The 16,619-nt window shown below is 37.2% G+C and overlaps 1 protein-coding gene across 7 annotated transcripts in view; it reads left to right on the top strand.

Annotated features, from left to right (window-relative positions):
* The window catches only part of USP54 (ubiquitin specific peptidase 54), a 130,226-nt gene that overhangs the window by 12,462 nt on the left and 101,145 nt on the right, over window positions 1–16,619 (top strand). Inside the window, exon 1 of one of the 7 annotated variants that reach the window (XM_074232843.1) lies at window positions 845–8,224. The exons of the other annotated variants lie outside the window; for them this stretch is intronic. The gene's annotated coding sequence lies outside the window, so the exon portion shown is untranslated. Of the gene's footprint in view, window positions 1–844; window positions 8,225–16,619 lie in introns of those variants that run through there. 7 annotated transcript variants of the gene reach the window in all.

The raw sequence follows: 16,619 nt of genomic DNA, 5'->3' as shown, positions 1-16,619 counted from the left end.
TTACTAAGATTTTAAAATTCTCAAGATGATAAATATTAATAGATGTAACCCACATTACAGAAGCTCTTTTGAATGGGGATATTTAATAATTTTTAAGAATGTAATGAGATCCTGAGACCAAAAAAAGTCTGAAAATTGCAGACCTATGACATCATCATTGAGAACTCCGGGAATGGAAATTTCCTGCACTGCTATAGATGGCTTGTTTAGTCTTCATGGGTCAGCTGAATAGAGCACTGACCCTGGAGTCAGGAGGACCTGAGTTCAAATATAGCCTCAGACACTTAATAATCATCTGTGTGACCTTGGGTGAGTCATTTAACACCACTACCTTGAAAAAAAAAACCCAAACCCCAAAAAACAAAACAAAAAATATAAAGTAAAAAAAAAAAAGTTCCAGGACCTTGAACCAAGATCCACCTCCTTATGTGCTCAATGTGCGCTAGCTCTCAGACCCTGGGAATACAAAGTTCTCTTGAAGAAGGTGGGATTTGAAAGAAACCAGGAGGTGGAGGTGATTGTTCTCCCTTTTTCAGGAAAGAATTTAAAAAAACAAAGTCAGGAGGAAGAAGAGTAAGGGTGACAGTTTCCTGGCTCTAGAGTACTTGGGGGGAGGAAGGTCAAAGAAGACTGACCACTCTAAGAAAAGAATAAGGCAGAAGGAAGAACAGAACAATATTAAAAATATTTTTTATAAATAAAAAAATTTTTTATAAATAAAAAATAAATAAAAAAATTTTTTTTATAAATAAAAAAATTTTTATAAAAATTTTTTATAAAATTTTTATAAAAATTTTTTTTATAAATAAAAAAATTTTTTATAAATAAAAAATAAATAAAAAAAATTTTTTATAAATAAAAAAATCCTTTAAGTGGAGAGAACAGGGCTGGGAAAGAGATGAACAATGAAGAGGCTGAGACTTACAAGCAGGAGCTATCAATCAATAAGCATTTGTGAAATAAACCTCTGCTGCCTACCAGCAGTGAGAATACAGAGATCACAGTGAATTAGCCTCTGCTCTCAAGGAGCCTCCCTTCTATCCTAGGAGACAGTACCTATAGAAGCATATACAACATATATGAGTTGACTGTGGATTTGTTTTCAAACTTCATTTTCATTGACAAATTGTATGCTCAAGAGCTTGACTGCTCTGCCCCCTTGGGGCTTTAGGATTAACCCTGAGTGTTATTTTTTCTAATGTGTTCTTCTGTTACAGTTAATACCTCCTCAATATCATTGATATAAAGTCCTTTGTTTCTCTTTAAAACCCTAGAGAACCTGATCCCTTCCTACCTACCTGGCTTCCTACACCTCTTACTTACACCTCTTACTTACACACCGTATTCTGTGGCCCAGTGTCATTGACCTTTTGTGCCCCATCCATCAGCTGTTCCCCATGCCTTGAACACCCTTCTAATCTCTGTCTCAGTCTAGAAGGCTTTCCTAGTCCTCCTTGGTCTTATTGTCTTTCCCTTATAGTATCTCCAATTTACCTTTCTTCCTTAGAGGATTAGTTCCTTGAGGGCAAGGGCTGGCTTGGCTTCTGCCTTTCTTTGTGTTCCCAGTGCTTATTCTTGGCACAAGATGGGTGTTTAAGAAGCAACAATTGACTAATATCTCAGTATCATATTTAACAATTAACATCAATTAGCTTTTACCAGAGAATATTTATTGAGAAATTATAGTAGGAAGAGAGATAGTAAACATTTTATGGGGTACACATTTGCTTATACCTTCTTAGTTCCTAGGGAAAGTGAACTCTGACTTAAAAGTTCTTGTTACAAAGCATTTGGCCCACTATTGTCACTGTGGAATGAAGACTAGATGACCAGCTGATGGGTGCTATGGAGCTGTCATCGTGGTTGCTGCATCTCATTTATTAATGGGCTGAGTCCTACAGGGTGCTTCTGAGCATGGGCACTTCTAAGGATGGCACTGGGGCTTCAGTTGACCTGTCTGCCGACTACTCTGGTGGATAATTACAAAACTGTGCTTAAGTCTTTCAACTCCTGCATTCATTTGAATACCAAAGAATAAAAAGAGGCCGAGATATGGATGCTGTGTCTATGCCCAGCTTGGTAGAGGGGTCCCTTGTACCACCTCTCTCACCACCATTACAAGAATTCATTTGCCCAGTTTGCCTAGTAAACTGGACTCAGTCCTGTTCAGCCCCAGGAAGAGTCATTGAATACCTTTGTATGATCTGAACAGGGGAGCAGGGCCCCTTCCATTCCATACATCACCACCAACTTCAGAAGTGCTGAACCTAACCATGGGTTTTGGCAGCAGCTGGAGCCATGTTGTGCCTGCTCTGAAGATAGGGCTCCCTGGTACTAGGCCTTCACTTTAATATACAAAATCAAAAAAAAGGCAGTTTTGGGGGAAGACAACCCTAGCAATTTGGATGTATCAGGAAAGGCTTTAACTAGTTTTGCTAAGTTTTGTTTATTTGTGGGGACATATCATGCCTGGACCTAGGCCTTCCCATTGCTTCCCAGCTATCTCCACACTTAGATACTCCTTTCCAGTTCTCCTTATGTGCCATCTTCTTTCATTAAAATAGAAATTTCTTGAATGAAGGAATGGCCTTGCTTGCTTTTATTTTTATTCACAACACTTAGCACAGTGCCTAGTTAACAGTAAACACAAAATAAATGTTTAGTCATATAAGCTCCTTATCCCAACTACCATTTTTTCTTTTTATTATTTCATTTCTGTGGAGAAGTAAGTTGGATCCCCAGAACAAGGGTTGCATTTCTCAGAATTCTGGCAGGTACCCTTGAGGGCTTTAGATTATTCTCTATGATGCTTTTGACTAAAGCTCAGTCTCTGGGGGACTTCCCCAACACCAGTTAACAATTATATTTAATACCTCAATATTATCTATTAGCTCCTCATTGTCATATAAATAATTAATGTCATTTAGGTGCTTCAAAAGGAATATTTGCTCTACATAAGTGTAAAATATCCTCCCATGTCAGAGGTCTCTCTCCTATGCCATCTTGATTCCTGGAAAGAGTGGACTCAAACTTAAAGTGACTGCCACAAAGTTTTTGTCACACCAAGTATAGATGACCAAATCATTCCCTTTTGGTTTGTTCTTGATCCCCTGCTATGGTGGGTCAACCAGATCACTTCTTATTACACTTGGTTGCCATAAAACTCTTGCATGGACTCCTGCCTTTTGTCCTCTTCAAGAAAATATCTGAAACGTACTGGGCTTGGCTGCTGGCAAGCTCTAGGATAGAGTTCATTCATTCATTCATTCATTCATTTATTTATTCATTCATTCATTTAGGTTTTTGCAAGGCAAATGGGGTTAAGTACTAGGATAGAGTTTGAAAGATCTTCTGACTTTTCAGAACTCATAAGATAGAAGCCCTTTCCAGTGCTCCTTCAAATAAGAGTAATAACGAATAGATGCAACAGAGATAAAAGCAGAGCCCTCCATCCACTTGGGCGGATGAAGTGACTTACAGTATGTCTTCTCTCAATTGCTGTTAGGATGTCTTTTGTATGTACACTCAGTTCTGACTCTGCGTCCAATTAAAGACCTTTTCTTCACCATAACAGTTAAGTCATAGAATACCTGTACCTGCCCTGAAATGGGCCCCTTTATTCCAAATCATGACATTTGTTTAGGAGTAGGCTCACCAGACTCCCACATACTGACAGGAATATGTTTTACATATACTTATTGGAGTAGGCTCTCATTGGCCAATCCCCAATAGCAAATGCTTTATTTATCTAATTGTATGTGGTGTGAGAAACAGCATGAAGGTCTGTTTGGTTGGATTACAGAGTGTAGGAAGAGGAGTCATGTATGATAAGACTAGAAAAGTAGTTTGGGTCTAGATTGTGAAGAATTTTAAATACTAAATGGAGTTTATATTTGATCCCCAGGAACTGATTGAACAGAATTGGTGAGGGCAGTAGCTAGAAACAAATTCAACTAGAATTTAAAAGTTGTTAACTTGAGACCCAAACAGGATGCTATTGAATGTTACTTGTTTTGAGATCATTATCCCCCTCCCCCCAAAGCTTCATGCTGTGTTGAGGGTAGACTAGCTGTGTGAGCATGTCTGAGCCTGCCAATTATAGGGCCTGTCTGAATCCTATCCTTGAACCAAAGCTTATGAGATAGAAGTATTAGGTACTTCTGGGAAGACAGGCAGGAAATTAAATCTAAGTCTCTTGCCCAGTCCTCATGACCAGAAGACAGGTTTCATCTGGGCCTGGTAGAATTTATGAGTCAAAATAGCCCCATAGTCCATGACATAGTAATGGGTCCATTAGACTTTGGTGTAATGACAATAAAGTATGAAATGTTTAAAGCTTTAAACCTAAGTCAAATGAACTTAATAACTGGCCACCTTAACTAGTTGGTATACTTAGTAAGTACATGAATCATCCCTGTGTGTTCGACTAAAATGGCTAGAACAGAGTAAAGCTGGAGAAATCTGAGGTGCTTAGACTGATGGGTAAAGATTTTGATAGTAGGCATTTGTTTTCTTCTTGGGGAGTGGTCATGAATAATCATTTAGGAATGAGACTGAGCATAGCACTCCATTTTGTCACAGACTTTATTTTCAAATATTCTGTAGTATTGTTTCAACTCGACCATCTCCAAAGTGGAAAAAGGAATTACTTATTTCTCTTACTTTTTCCCCACTTCAGTTGGCTCCACAAATCAAGTTACATAGCAGTGTTATAATAATGATAATCAGCTGTGAAAGACTTGACTATTCTGATCAATACAATTATCCAAGACAGTTCCAAAGGACTTGTGATGAAAAAAATAGTAACTGTCTCCCAGAGAGAGAGAGAGAACTGATGAATTCTGAGTGCAAAGTGAAGTATAATTTTCTCCTTTTATTTTTTTCTGCTACATGGAAAATATGGAAATAGGTTGTGCTTATTTCCCACATATAATTTTTTTGAAAGATTTTTTTTTTGAATTTTAAAATTTTTCCCCTAATCTTGCTCCCCCCCACACCAAGGCACTTTGTTAGTCTTTACATTGTTTCCATGGTATACACTGATCTAAGTTGAATGGGATGAGAGAGAAATCTACCCTTAAGGAAGAAACATAAAGTATGAGATATAGCAGAATTACATAACAAAATAACTTCTTTTTTTAAAATTAAAGGTAATAGTCTTTGGTCTTTGTTCAGACTCCACAGTTCTTTATCAGGATACATATGGCATTCTCCATGGCAGATACCCAAAATTATGCCTGATTGTTGCCCTGTTGGTATGAGCAAGTCCATTAAGGTTAATCATCACCCCCATGTTGCTGTTAGGGAAGTACGATGTTCTTCTGGTTCTGCTCATCTCCCTCAGCATCAGTTCATGCAAATCCTTCCAGGCTTCCCCAAGTTCCCAACCCTCCTGATTTTTTTTTTTTTTAGGTTTTTGCAAGGCAAACGGGGTTAAGTGGCTTGCCCAAGGCCACACAGCTAGGTAATTATTAAGTGTCTGAGACAGGATTTGAACCCAGGTACTCCTGACTCTAGGGCTAGTGCTTTATCCACTGCGCCACCTAGCCACCCCCCTCCTGATTTCTAATAGAACAATAGTGTTCCATCACATACATATACCACAGTTTAAGCCATTTCCTAATTGATGGACATTTACTCAATTTCCAATTCTTTGCTACCACAAACAGGTATACAAAAATGAATATTTTTGTACAGGTGATATTTTTACCCTTTTTTTTTTAGGTTTTTGCAAGGCAAATAGGGTCAAGTGGCTTGCCCAAGGCCACACAGCTAGGTAATTATTAAGTGTCTGAGACTATTTTTACCCTTTTTCATAATCTTTTCAGGATATAGACCCAATATCCCACATAAAATTGATATCATTTTGCTTGTCTTCTCAATGAGTGAGAGAGAGAGAGAGAGAGAATTTGGAACTCAAAATTTAAAAAAGAAAATACTAAAAACAAATGACAAATTGAAAAAAGAAGAAGAAATCAAGTTATACTTGGAAAGAGCCATTTGCCACAATCTAAGGGAAAAATAAAGTTTCAGCTGATTTTGGCTGAACTCTTTGAGAATACTGGCAGAGTTTCTTTTTTTTGGCAACCTGACCAGGGACATATTGGAAGAAACAAAAGGTGAGTCATTTTTAATGAATTGAATGAATAGTCATATATTTTAATCTCATGTCAATGAGCTGTTTTTGTAGTAAGTTCTGCTTACACTATCCATGGGAATCCTTTAGCCTCTTTGAGTTTGTTTCATCTTTACAAAGCTGATCTCGTAAGGCCCCTTCCAGATCTAAAATTCCATAATAGTGTAACATTGATTGTTCCTGGAACTGCTAATCTTTTCTTCTCCTGAGGAGCCTCAAGTGGGTTACAAATTTGTAAGTGTAAGGCATAAGAGCCTGAGCATTAGTTCCCAGATTATTGTCTATTAGAATTGCAGCTGATATGCCACTCTTTGGTTTTGAAAAATCCATGCAATATGAAGCCATTCTAAAAGATTTATTGCTTTTATTCTAATCTTTAAATTGAACACAGACTATTTTATTGATTTAAAGGGAAAAATTAGTCTTGTTAGATTGCAAGAAGTTTTAGTTTGAAAAAAAGGTTTGTAATTTATTATTTATTTCTTCACCCTTATAAATTAAAAAAAAGACATTGAAATCCATAAGGTAACTTTGTTGGGATACAGTCAAGTGTGCTAGAATTATGCATAAAAATTGCTAATAAAATAGTTTTGGAGACTGAATTCTGAAATCAGAGGTAATATAGTCAATTTTGCCCATCTTTTGTGCTTCAGGCTTAAACCTTTAAAAAGGCCTAAAAACTAGTTTAATCCCTTTGTTAGAATAGATTACTATCCCACCCATACTTAGTATTTGAGGCCTATACTGTGGCTGTTGAGTATTATTAAAAGCCTCAATAATGTCATATGATTTTTGTTCAGTCTCCAGAAATCTACTGGCTTTCATAATACAGAACTGGTCAGATGAGAATGATCAACTTGTTTCTTGCCAAGCATTTCCTAGTAAGCATCAAGCCACTAGCAAGGGGAAGGACAAGAAAAGAGACTCTGAGAGTTCCTGAATTTAAAGTGAATCCCAATAGAAGTCTTAAAATTGATTTGATTAAACTGGTTTTGATGCATTTTCTGACTCATCAGTCATTAATCTACCAGCACATAGGGGGTAAATGTTAGTGTTTAATGAAAGGACTTGACACTACAGCAGAGAAATTTTGTCTGGTGGAAGATACTTAATATTCATTCCATTTACAACTATCTGAAATTGAAGGATAATTTAATCTTTGACTTCCAGTAAAATATGTTTTATCAGAGTAAAAACTATTCCTTTATAGATAGTGGATTTGAAGCATATATTCTAGCTTAAAGTAGTGCATATAATGCTTCCTTTAAGACCAAATAATCTGAATTTGATCTGAGGCTCAACCATCTATTAATTAACTCTTGCATCCTGGACAAGTCCCTTAGCCTTTTTTAATCAATCTATTCTCCTCTACAAAATGATGGGGGTGGAAGTTGTATTTGGGGGGCACATACTCAACTAGAAACAAGTGCTGCTAAACTGTGCAAGAGGTTCCTTGTGGGCTGACCTGATGGGTATTTTATTGTATTTTTATTTATTTTGTCAGATATTCCCCAGTTGCATTTTAACCTGGACTGGGCTGCATTCAAGAGTGTTAGGGACTAGATCTTCTATTGACAAATGTATAATTTTGTCACCATGATAGGGCTTCTGACTAAAGAAATAAGAGTTGATAGGTTTTATTCAGATGATTAGAATTATCTGTGAATTTTAAAATGAAGAATCATTGTTTAAGAATCAGATTTTAATTTGAGGAAGGAGATCAGTGACCAAGCATTCACCTATTTTATGGTAGACTTTTGGTACAAGATACCATAATAGGAGGGTGGCAGAGAACCTGACCTCCATTAGTGCGCTCCAAGAGTGGCAGCCAGCACTCTTGAGAGATGGCTGAGGCGATTCTCTAGGATTCTTCGAGTGCCAGGAAGGATGGGAGAGCTGCACAGGTTGTGTGTCCCTTTAAAGCTACTATGACCTGCTTTCTGGAGGAGGGGTGACTTCCTCTAGATCAGGTGTATGTCTGAAGAGATGAGCTCATCCTTCTCAAGTAGACAGCCCCAGTGAATGTTTTCCTAATTGCAAGTCCTCAAGCCGGGAGAAGCCGGAAATGATTGAAGCTTCAGGCACTTTGTAAGTAGCAAAAAAAAAAAATAGATCAATTACTGTAATCTTTTGAAACATGTGGCTTCAAATTTCAGGGGAAAGGTGACACATTCTACCATTTTCTAAGTAAAAGATGGCAGCAAGATGTTTGGTCAAGAATTTGCGTGTAAAATTTCCATGGCTTAGTTTTCCCTTGGTTAAGTGACCTTCCATGGGCTGCCTAATTCGTTTCTCTGGTTTGGTGGTGGTGGCCTCACTGCTTATGGAAGCAAGACTCTTAAAAGGTTTCTTTTTCTTCTGAAGGACTCTGGGACTTATTGAGAGGCAAGCTGTCGAACTCATTCTGTCACTGAAGTCCATTGTCCTAGATTCCAGAACCCCATGGGCTCTCCTTGTTTGTTTGGATTTAAGCATTTGTGTAACATTTGAAGAATAATCCGGAAAGAAGCGGATCAAATTCTACCAAGCATATTGTCAGATTTATTCTTAAATAGTTTGACTTCAAGAGATAACTGTTAACCATAATTTCTCTTTGGCTAAAACAGAACAACAAAGTTAGTTTATAAATGAAGTTTAATTCTCTAGTATCTTACTGGAACCCACTGGTGGAAGGCATCCTTACAAATGCCAACCTCTTCCCAACATTTTGGGGAGTTTTTATACAATTTATACAAAAGCAGTAAAATTGGGGCGATTAAGTGGCACAGTGGATAAAGCACTGGCTCTGGAGTCAGGAGTACCTGAGTTCAAATTTGGGCTCAGACACTTAATAATTACCTAGCTGTGTGGCCTTGGCCAAGCCACTTAACCCCATTGCCTTTCAAAAAACCTAACATAAAAAAAAGGCAGTAAAACTTTTGGTGGCCAGCCAATGAGATTTCACATAGATGACATGGTTTTACAAATACAATTCTCTCAAGTCTTATAATATTTACTGAAAATTCCTATTGACAAGAATTCCATTTACGCTGAAGAGTAAATGTTTACAAACAATAGCATTTTCTCTCTGCTCACCCAGGATGTCTCTTATATTAAAGTTTGTTGATCAGATACTAACAGTGTGATAGCCAGATAGATATTGACACAGGTGAAGTCAGCATTTTTAGGAGACAGACTGCATTTTACAGCCCTTAGTTAAAGCTTGAGACAAACTTCTGATTAGAAATATATTACTTAAGAAATATAAATTCCATCCTAAAGAATATCAGTTTATACATTTTTTTTTGTCATTGATTCAACCAGAGCAGTTTTCCTGTCTTTCAAGAATGACTCTTCATCTAATACACAACTTGAAAGCCATCCTTTTGAGATGCCCCTTTGAATAGATCTTACAGACAAGACTTTTTCCCTTTGATCTATTTAAAAAGGACAGGCTTTATGGGGAAACAGAGATAAACATTTCTGAGCCAACTTTCCTTAGTTAAGAATTATTTTATTTTTAATCAGAACTGTAGAGATCAAGAAATATTAATAAACTATTTAAGAATATGAGAGTAAACATTTTTTCATGAAAACTGTTGGGATTGAGGAAGCTCAGAGTACTGGGGTGGCAATCAGGAGACAAGTTCCCGTTTATTTTTTTTATTTTTTAGTTTTTTTTAGTTTTTGCAAGGCAGTGGGATTAAATGACTTGCCCAAGGCCACACAGCTAAGTAATTACTAAGTGTCTGAGGCCAAATTTGAACTCAGGTACTCTTGACTCCAGGGCTCTATTCACTGCACCACCTAACAGGACCCCTACTGTTTATTCTTGCCACTTTAAGTGACTCTATAACATAGGGAAAGTCAATCCTCATCACTCACATTTCTATAGTGCTTTCTGGTTTACAGAGGATTGTCCTCAACAATTCTGGGACTGGTAATGTGTGTTATCCTCATTTTACAGAGACTCAAGGGGTGAATGACCTACCTGCTGTCACACTGCTAGTAGTTAACTGAAGTGGGGAGTTGAACTTCTCTTAGACCTCACAATTTAGGGTCCTAGATTCAGAGCTCTAAGACCTTGAAGTTCACTTAACCTGACCTCTGAATTTACAGCTGAGAAATCTGAGGCCCAGTCATGTTAGAATGGTATTCTGCCATCTTCAAGGGCTAGAGAAATGCTGGCTGTTTATATTATGATTACCTCACAGGTTTGCAAATCATTTTACAGGTATTAGTTCACTTGAACTTCACTACCACCCTGTGAGATAGATACTATTACTATTTCCAGTTTATAAATGAGGAAACTGAGGCAAGTTCAAGAAGCATTTAATAACACCTCCTATATTCAGGGTACTTTGCTAAGGCTGGAGGATATAAGGAAAGACAAAGAGCAGTCCTTGCTTCCTAGGAGCCTTAAATTTAAGGGGAGGAGACAACATGCAGATTTTCTGTACACAAAAGATAGAGGGTTTCTCAGAACCAAGGCACTGGGCCCAAGGAGGACTGGGAGAGTCTTCTTGCCAAGTGACACTTGAGCTGAATTTTAATGATATCATGTACATCATTCTAGAAACGTTGAGATCAGATTCTTGGGGTATCATGGTGTTGGGAGGAGGAGAAAGATGCCATAATGTGGAAAAGTTAGAACAAGGATATCCAGTGCTTTATAAGCTAAATAGGATTTTTCTGTTTGATTCCTGAGGTGATGGGAAATCCCTGGAATTTATTGATTAGAGATTTGTTCATCTTAGTATCTAAGTGGAGGTTGGACTGGAGAGAGAAGAAGCTCTTAGTATCTAAGTGGAGGTTGGACTGGAGAGAGAAGAAGCTTAAAGCAAAAGATCAACCAGAAGAGTAGAAGTAGTCTAGGGATTAAGAATGTGAGAGGAGAGAAGAGGGCATTATGAGAGAGAATATGAAAGTGGAAATAACAGAACTTGGAAAACAATTGGATTTGGGAGTTAGAGAATGAGTGAGGAGTCTAGGATGATTCAAGATTGTAAGCTTGGGGGACTGAGAAAATGATGGTACACATGACAATAAATAGGGAAGTTAGGAGGAATGAAGAATTTTAGGGAAAAGATGATGAGTTCTGTTTTGGACATGCTGAATTTAAGCTGTCTGGAAGGTATCCAGCTGTCCAGTAGATAATTAATTGGATGAGGTAATCTGGATGAAGAATTGGCAAAGGAGATTGAGAAGGAATAGTCAGAAAGGTAAGATGAGAACCAGGAGGGATCAGCATCATGAAGAGCATCTAGAAGAGTTATTGTAAGTATCAAGGAGAAGAGGGTATTCATCAATGCCAAAGGCTGCAGAAAGATCAAGAAGGATGAGGATTGGAAAAAAACTGTTGGATCTGGCAATGAAAAGGTTAAGAGACATCAGCAGGTTTCTATATCCTGTAATTCTGATTATGGGCTTCAATTTCTTCATCTTCAGAATAAGAGAATTTGCCCAAGTTAATTCCTATCTAAAGTCTCTTAAGATGCTGTTATATCTTTGTGACCTGGGTGGGGCAAGGTAAATATCTTGATGCATCAAGTTTTCTTTCTACAAAATGGGGTAGTAACAATTGTTTTATCTATGTCATAGAGTTAAGATGATAAATGAAAATACAGCATATTATTTATTATAATTAGGCAACAAGGAGAATAGTTTTTTAAGCTAGAAAAGGTAACACAAATAATGGAAAATGTACATTGAACCACAAAATAATTGGGTTAGTAAGAGAGAATCTGTTTTAAAATGAATTTATGGCTCCTGAGCCAGATGAATTTAATATCATGAATTTGACTGTGATCTGAGAGCTTTTGTTGATAACTTTTGGAGAAATTATGAGAATCGGGAAAATCAGGAGAAGGTTCAAGATGGCCATTGTTACCTTCGTTTTTGAAAAAAGGGATAAATTCTATGAACTACTATCCTCCAAATTTGTTGACTCTGGTAAAATTTGAGAATTTACAGAATGGTTATTGAAATTAAATGAAATACTTATTAGATGATCAAACTACTAGTATCTGATTTTTTGGGAAAAAGAAGCAGCGTAGTAGAAGTCTGCATGGATTCACTAGAACAAATGATGCTAAACTAATGCTATTTCTATTTTTCAGAGGATTACTAATTTGGTTTATTGAGGAAATGTTCTAAAATGAGTATATTGCTGTTTTAGCAAAACATATCTATCATTTGCCATTTCTTAAAACCCAATTGAATTTACATTTCGGGGGCGGTTAGGTAGAGTAGTGGATAAAGCACCGGCCTAGAAGTCAGGAGTACCTGGCTTCAAATCCGGTCTCAGACACTTAATTATCTAGTTGTGTGGCCTTGGGTAAGCCACTTAACCCCACTTGCCTTGCAAAAAATCCTTAAAAAAAAATTTACATTTCCTCCTTGTGTCACGAATTAGTTCCTTATTTCCCTTCAAATTAAAAAAAATACATTTTAATTGATATGTTTTGTTTTTTTACCCAATCCAGAATTTCTCCCAGGATTCCTTCCCTTTCCAGAGAACAATCTCATATAACAAATAATATTTTAAAAGAAGCAAAAGAGGGAGAAAAAAATCAGTAAAATTGGTCATTGAAAAAGTCAGAAAATTCATGCTTGTGAACTGCCTCTTCAAAGGAACAAGATCCGTCCAAACTCCAGTAGCATTTTGATAGCTATTGAATTAGAGAATTTCAGAACTAATCCAACCTTTCATTTTATAGAGAAGGAAATGGAGGACTCAGAGTTGATGTGACTTGAACAGGATTGCATAATTGCATATAAATATATTATTATAGAATGGGGTGGAGCATTCAGATGTTCTGACTCCTATAAGATGTGCTTAATTCTGTGATCTCTGTCATTTGCTTGCAAAAAAATTGTTCATTTTGTTTCCTCAAATAGATGGAAGCTCTTTGACATAGGTATCATTTTATAATCAATAGCCTCTCTTTCATGGCTCTTGTCAACTTACAACAGTCTCTGTAGATTCTCTTCCCTCAGAGCTCTGGCCCAATCAGCCAGGGCTATTTAACCAAAACACACTTGGTATATTTTTCCCTCTTTCCTCTCCCATGACTGTTCTCTTTCTGAATCCTGTCCATCCTTCAAGGTGATGATGAAAACCTCTTTGTATAGAGCTGGTCACTGTCATCACTCCCTCTTTTTAGGTTTTTGCTAGGCAATGTGGTGAAGTGGCTTCCCAAGGCCACACAGCTAGGTAATTATTAAGTGTCTGAGACCGGATTTGAACCCAGGTACTCCTGACTCCAGGGCTGGTTCTTTATCCACTGTGCCACCTAGCCGCCCATCACTCCCTCTTCTAACAAACATTTTTTGATAAGTTTTGTTTGAAATATATCAGTCCATCAACAGACATTAAGTGGCCACATGTACTGGGGCAAATGTCTTTGTCCTTAGAGAGCTTCCATTCAGTTGAGCAAGACAGTAAACAAAGGGAGAAAGAAAACTTTCACACTAAAAAAAACGCCTTTGTGCTCCATTTTTAAGGATGAAATGGATGGAGGTGAAGATGGAGGACTACAAAGGTAATTTGGGACCAGGTGGTGAAATGCTTTAAAGCTGGGGCAGGGACTTTGCTTCCTGCAGGCTGTATGAGCCCCTGAAATCATTTGGTCTGGTGCTGCTGTAGGTGGGACTTGAGGGTCAATAAATCTAGGAGTCTTTTAGGAATTAATTAGTTAAGTGTTCAACCAAATATAGCAGGATAATTTTTAAGTTGATAATTTTGTATAGCCCATGAATGATGTTAAAAATCTCCCAAGTTTTAAAGGCCAAACAGAAGAGAGCCTTTGGAGATCATTGAGCAGAGGACTGTCTTGGTCTGACTAATTATGGGAAAATTACTTTTGACAGCTCAGTAGAGAATAATTTGTAGAAGGAAGAGGGAGATGAGGTCAGGAGACACACAGGACTAGTACAGTAGCTTGAACAGTGAAGGTGGTGACCTTCTGAGAAGGGTCTTATGTAAAAAATTCTATGGAGGTAGAATCAAATAAGATTGGCAACAGATTGAAATATTTCACCTTAGCTTCCCTGGTCTTTTCTCATACCCCTTCAGTTCCATCCCCTTTGCAGATTTGGTTTTGAGAGTAGACATTAAATCAATGCCACTGAGTTTTCATGTTTTTCCTTCATCATTATAAGGCTATCATTGTCAATTCCTTTGTTGTTTTCATCTTCATTTCTTCTTGACTTCCCTTTCTAAAATACTCCACCCTGACAACTGCTGCCCTGTTTATACTGTCTTTTCCTTTCATAGTATATACTCCAGAAGGCCTGAGATAGCTTGCTTGCTTATATTTGTATTCACTCTTTGGTACAAAGAACAACCTACTTATAATAGGTGCTCAGTAAGATATTGATTGACTTACTGTGTTTTGTTATTCCTGGAGACTTAGTCCAGTGGCCTGTGTTTCCATGACCATTTTGTAGTCTTCACCAAAAATTTGAAATGACTACTTGCATGAATGAAGTAGATGTTTGTATTTTCTCACTCTCCAAATTTCCTTGTGTTCATGTTATATCCCTGAGAGCATAATGTCTTGCACGTAATGTATAGTTAAGATTTGGTGAATCCTTTTTCCTTTTTACTTAAAGATTTTATTTAGTTTTGAGTTTTACAATTTTTCCCCTAATCTTACTTCCCTCCCCCCACCTCTCACAGAAGGCAATTTGCCAATCTTTACATTGTTTCCATGGTATACATTGATCCAAATTGAATGTGATGAAAGAGAAGATTTGGTGAATTTGGAGTTATTGGTGGATGTGCCTTTTACCCTCTGACCCTTGCCTAGAAGGCTGCTGCTTTGTTAGGGCCTGGTAAAGGGCTAGGTGTTGAGGGTATTTTTAATCAGCAACTAGACTTTCTGTTGCTCAGGTCCAGGCATTCCTTAACACCACTTCAATGACAGTAATGGGTTTCTTCTCAAGGGAACTCAGCCAGTGGCAAACTTGAGTTTGGTCAGGCTTTCTTCCAGGTTTACAGTCAGCAAAGTATTTTTCTGGTTTTTTTTTTTTTAGTTTTTTGTTCTTTAAACAGCCTGTTGGAAAAAAAAATAGGTGGGCTGGATGTGAGATAGCTTTGGACTTTTGAATGTTCAGAAGGTAAGCTTTTGAATATTAAGAGTATAAGATTTGGACTTTGTCCTCAGAGATTGTTCAACCTATTTAAAATTGATATGGGTAACACAAAACAATGAAACCATATGGAAAGAGTATATAACTGATAGCATAGGATTTCATTTTTAGTGACTTTCCTAACTTGTTTAAAGTATATATATATTCATCTTTACCGGTAAAGGTTTTGGTTTTTCCCTATCTATAAAATGGGAAATACAGTCTCTTCCCTTTTTATATTTCTCTGGAATAATTTGAAGATTTTTTTTACAGACTCTTATCTTCCCTGCCTAGAGATCATTCTTCATCTTGCTTCCAAATTAATCTCACTCATGCATAAGTTTGATTCATTGATTATAGTGATTCAGAACCTTCATTATCTCCCTATTGCTTCTGGGATAAAATACAAACTCCTTAACTCAGCATTCAAGGCCTTCTGTAATCTATCCCTAATCTACTTTTCCTAGCCTTATTTCCACACCATTCCACTTCATGTATTTTATCATTGCATAGGAAAAGAAAAACAAATACAGTCATTTGAAACATTTTGATTAATTGGCAGTGGAAATTCCCTAACTCAGCTTAGTGATAAATAAAATATTAGAAGTAAAGTAAGGACAGAGTAAATCAGATGGTTTTATTCACTGTGCTAACACCTGTTATTCTTAGATAAGAGACACCTGCAGATTACTCAACCCTATGCTCCTAGATTAAATGTACTCCTTTAACAGTTGTGAAAGTATTTGGTCACCTTTCCTTGTCCTCTTGCTTTGAATTGGCAGTGTTTTCTTGTTCTGATAATACATCTTGACAGCTACATAGCACCTTTTCCCTATAAACCTTCCTTTTTCCTTTTGCTGATTACCCCTTTCTCTACCCTTCTCTGCTATGACATACTTAACCTATATTAAGTTGCCTCAGAATACTGCTGATTGGTTGTGTACTTTAAATAGGCCTGAAAAGTTATTGTAACTAAAACTATACCCTAGGAAACTGAATCTGCTTTCAGCAAGCTTCCTTACCATACTAATAAATTTTGCTTTCAGTTTGGCTTCCTATCTTTGATTGTAGTTTTTGATCCCTGGTGGGCACACCCTTCCGAAGAAGTCACATTCCTCCTAGTTGAGAGAACTCTCCCACATCATCTGGCTAAAGCTCAAATAGTTACTTTTCTTCAGTTTGCTCATCTGTAGAAGGAAATAGCAAACCACATTAGTGTCTTTGCCAAGAAAATCCTTAACAGGTCACAGGGATTTGGACAGACTGAAAACAACTAAGCAACTACAGTCTCACCCCCTGTCTTTTTCCATCTACTTGCATTTCTTTTCTTTGTTTTTTTTTTGCAAGGCAGTGGGGTTAAGTAGCTTGC

Source organism: Macrotis lagotis, chromosome 4, assembly GCF_037893015.1.
Source record: "Macrotis lagotis isolate mMagLag1 chromosome 4, bilby.v1.9.chrom.fasta, whole genome shotgun sequence".
NCBI lineage: Eukaryota > Metazoa > Chordata > Mammalia > Peramelemorphia > Peramelidae > Macrotis > Macrotis lagotis.
This window is presented reverse-complemented; position numbering and strand designations above follow the sequence as displayed.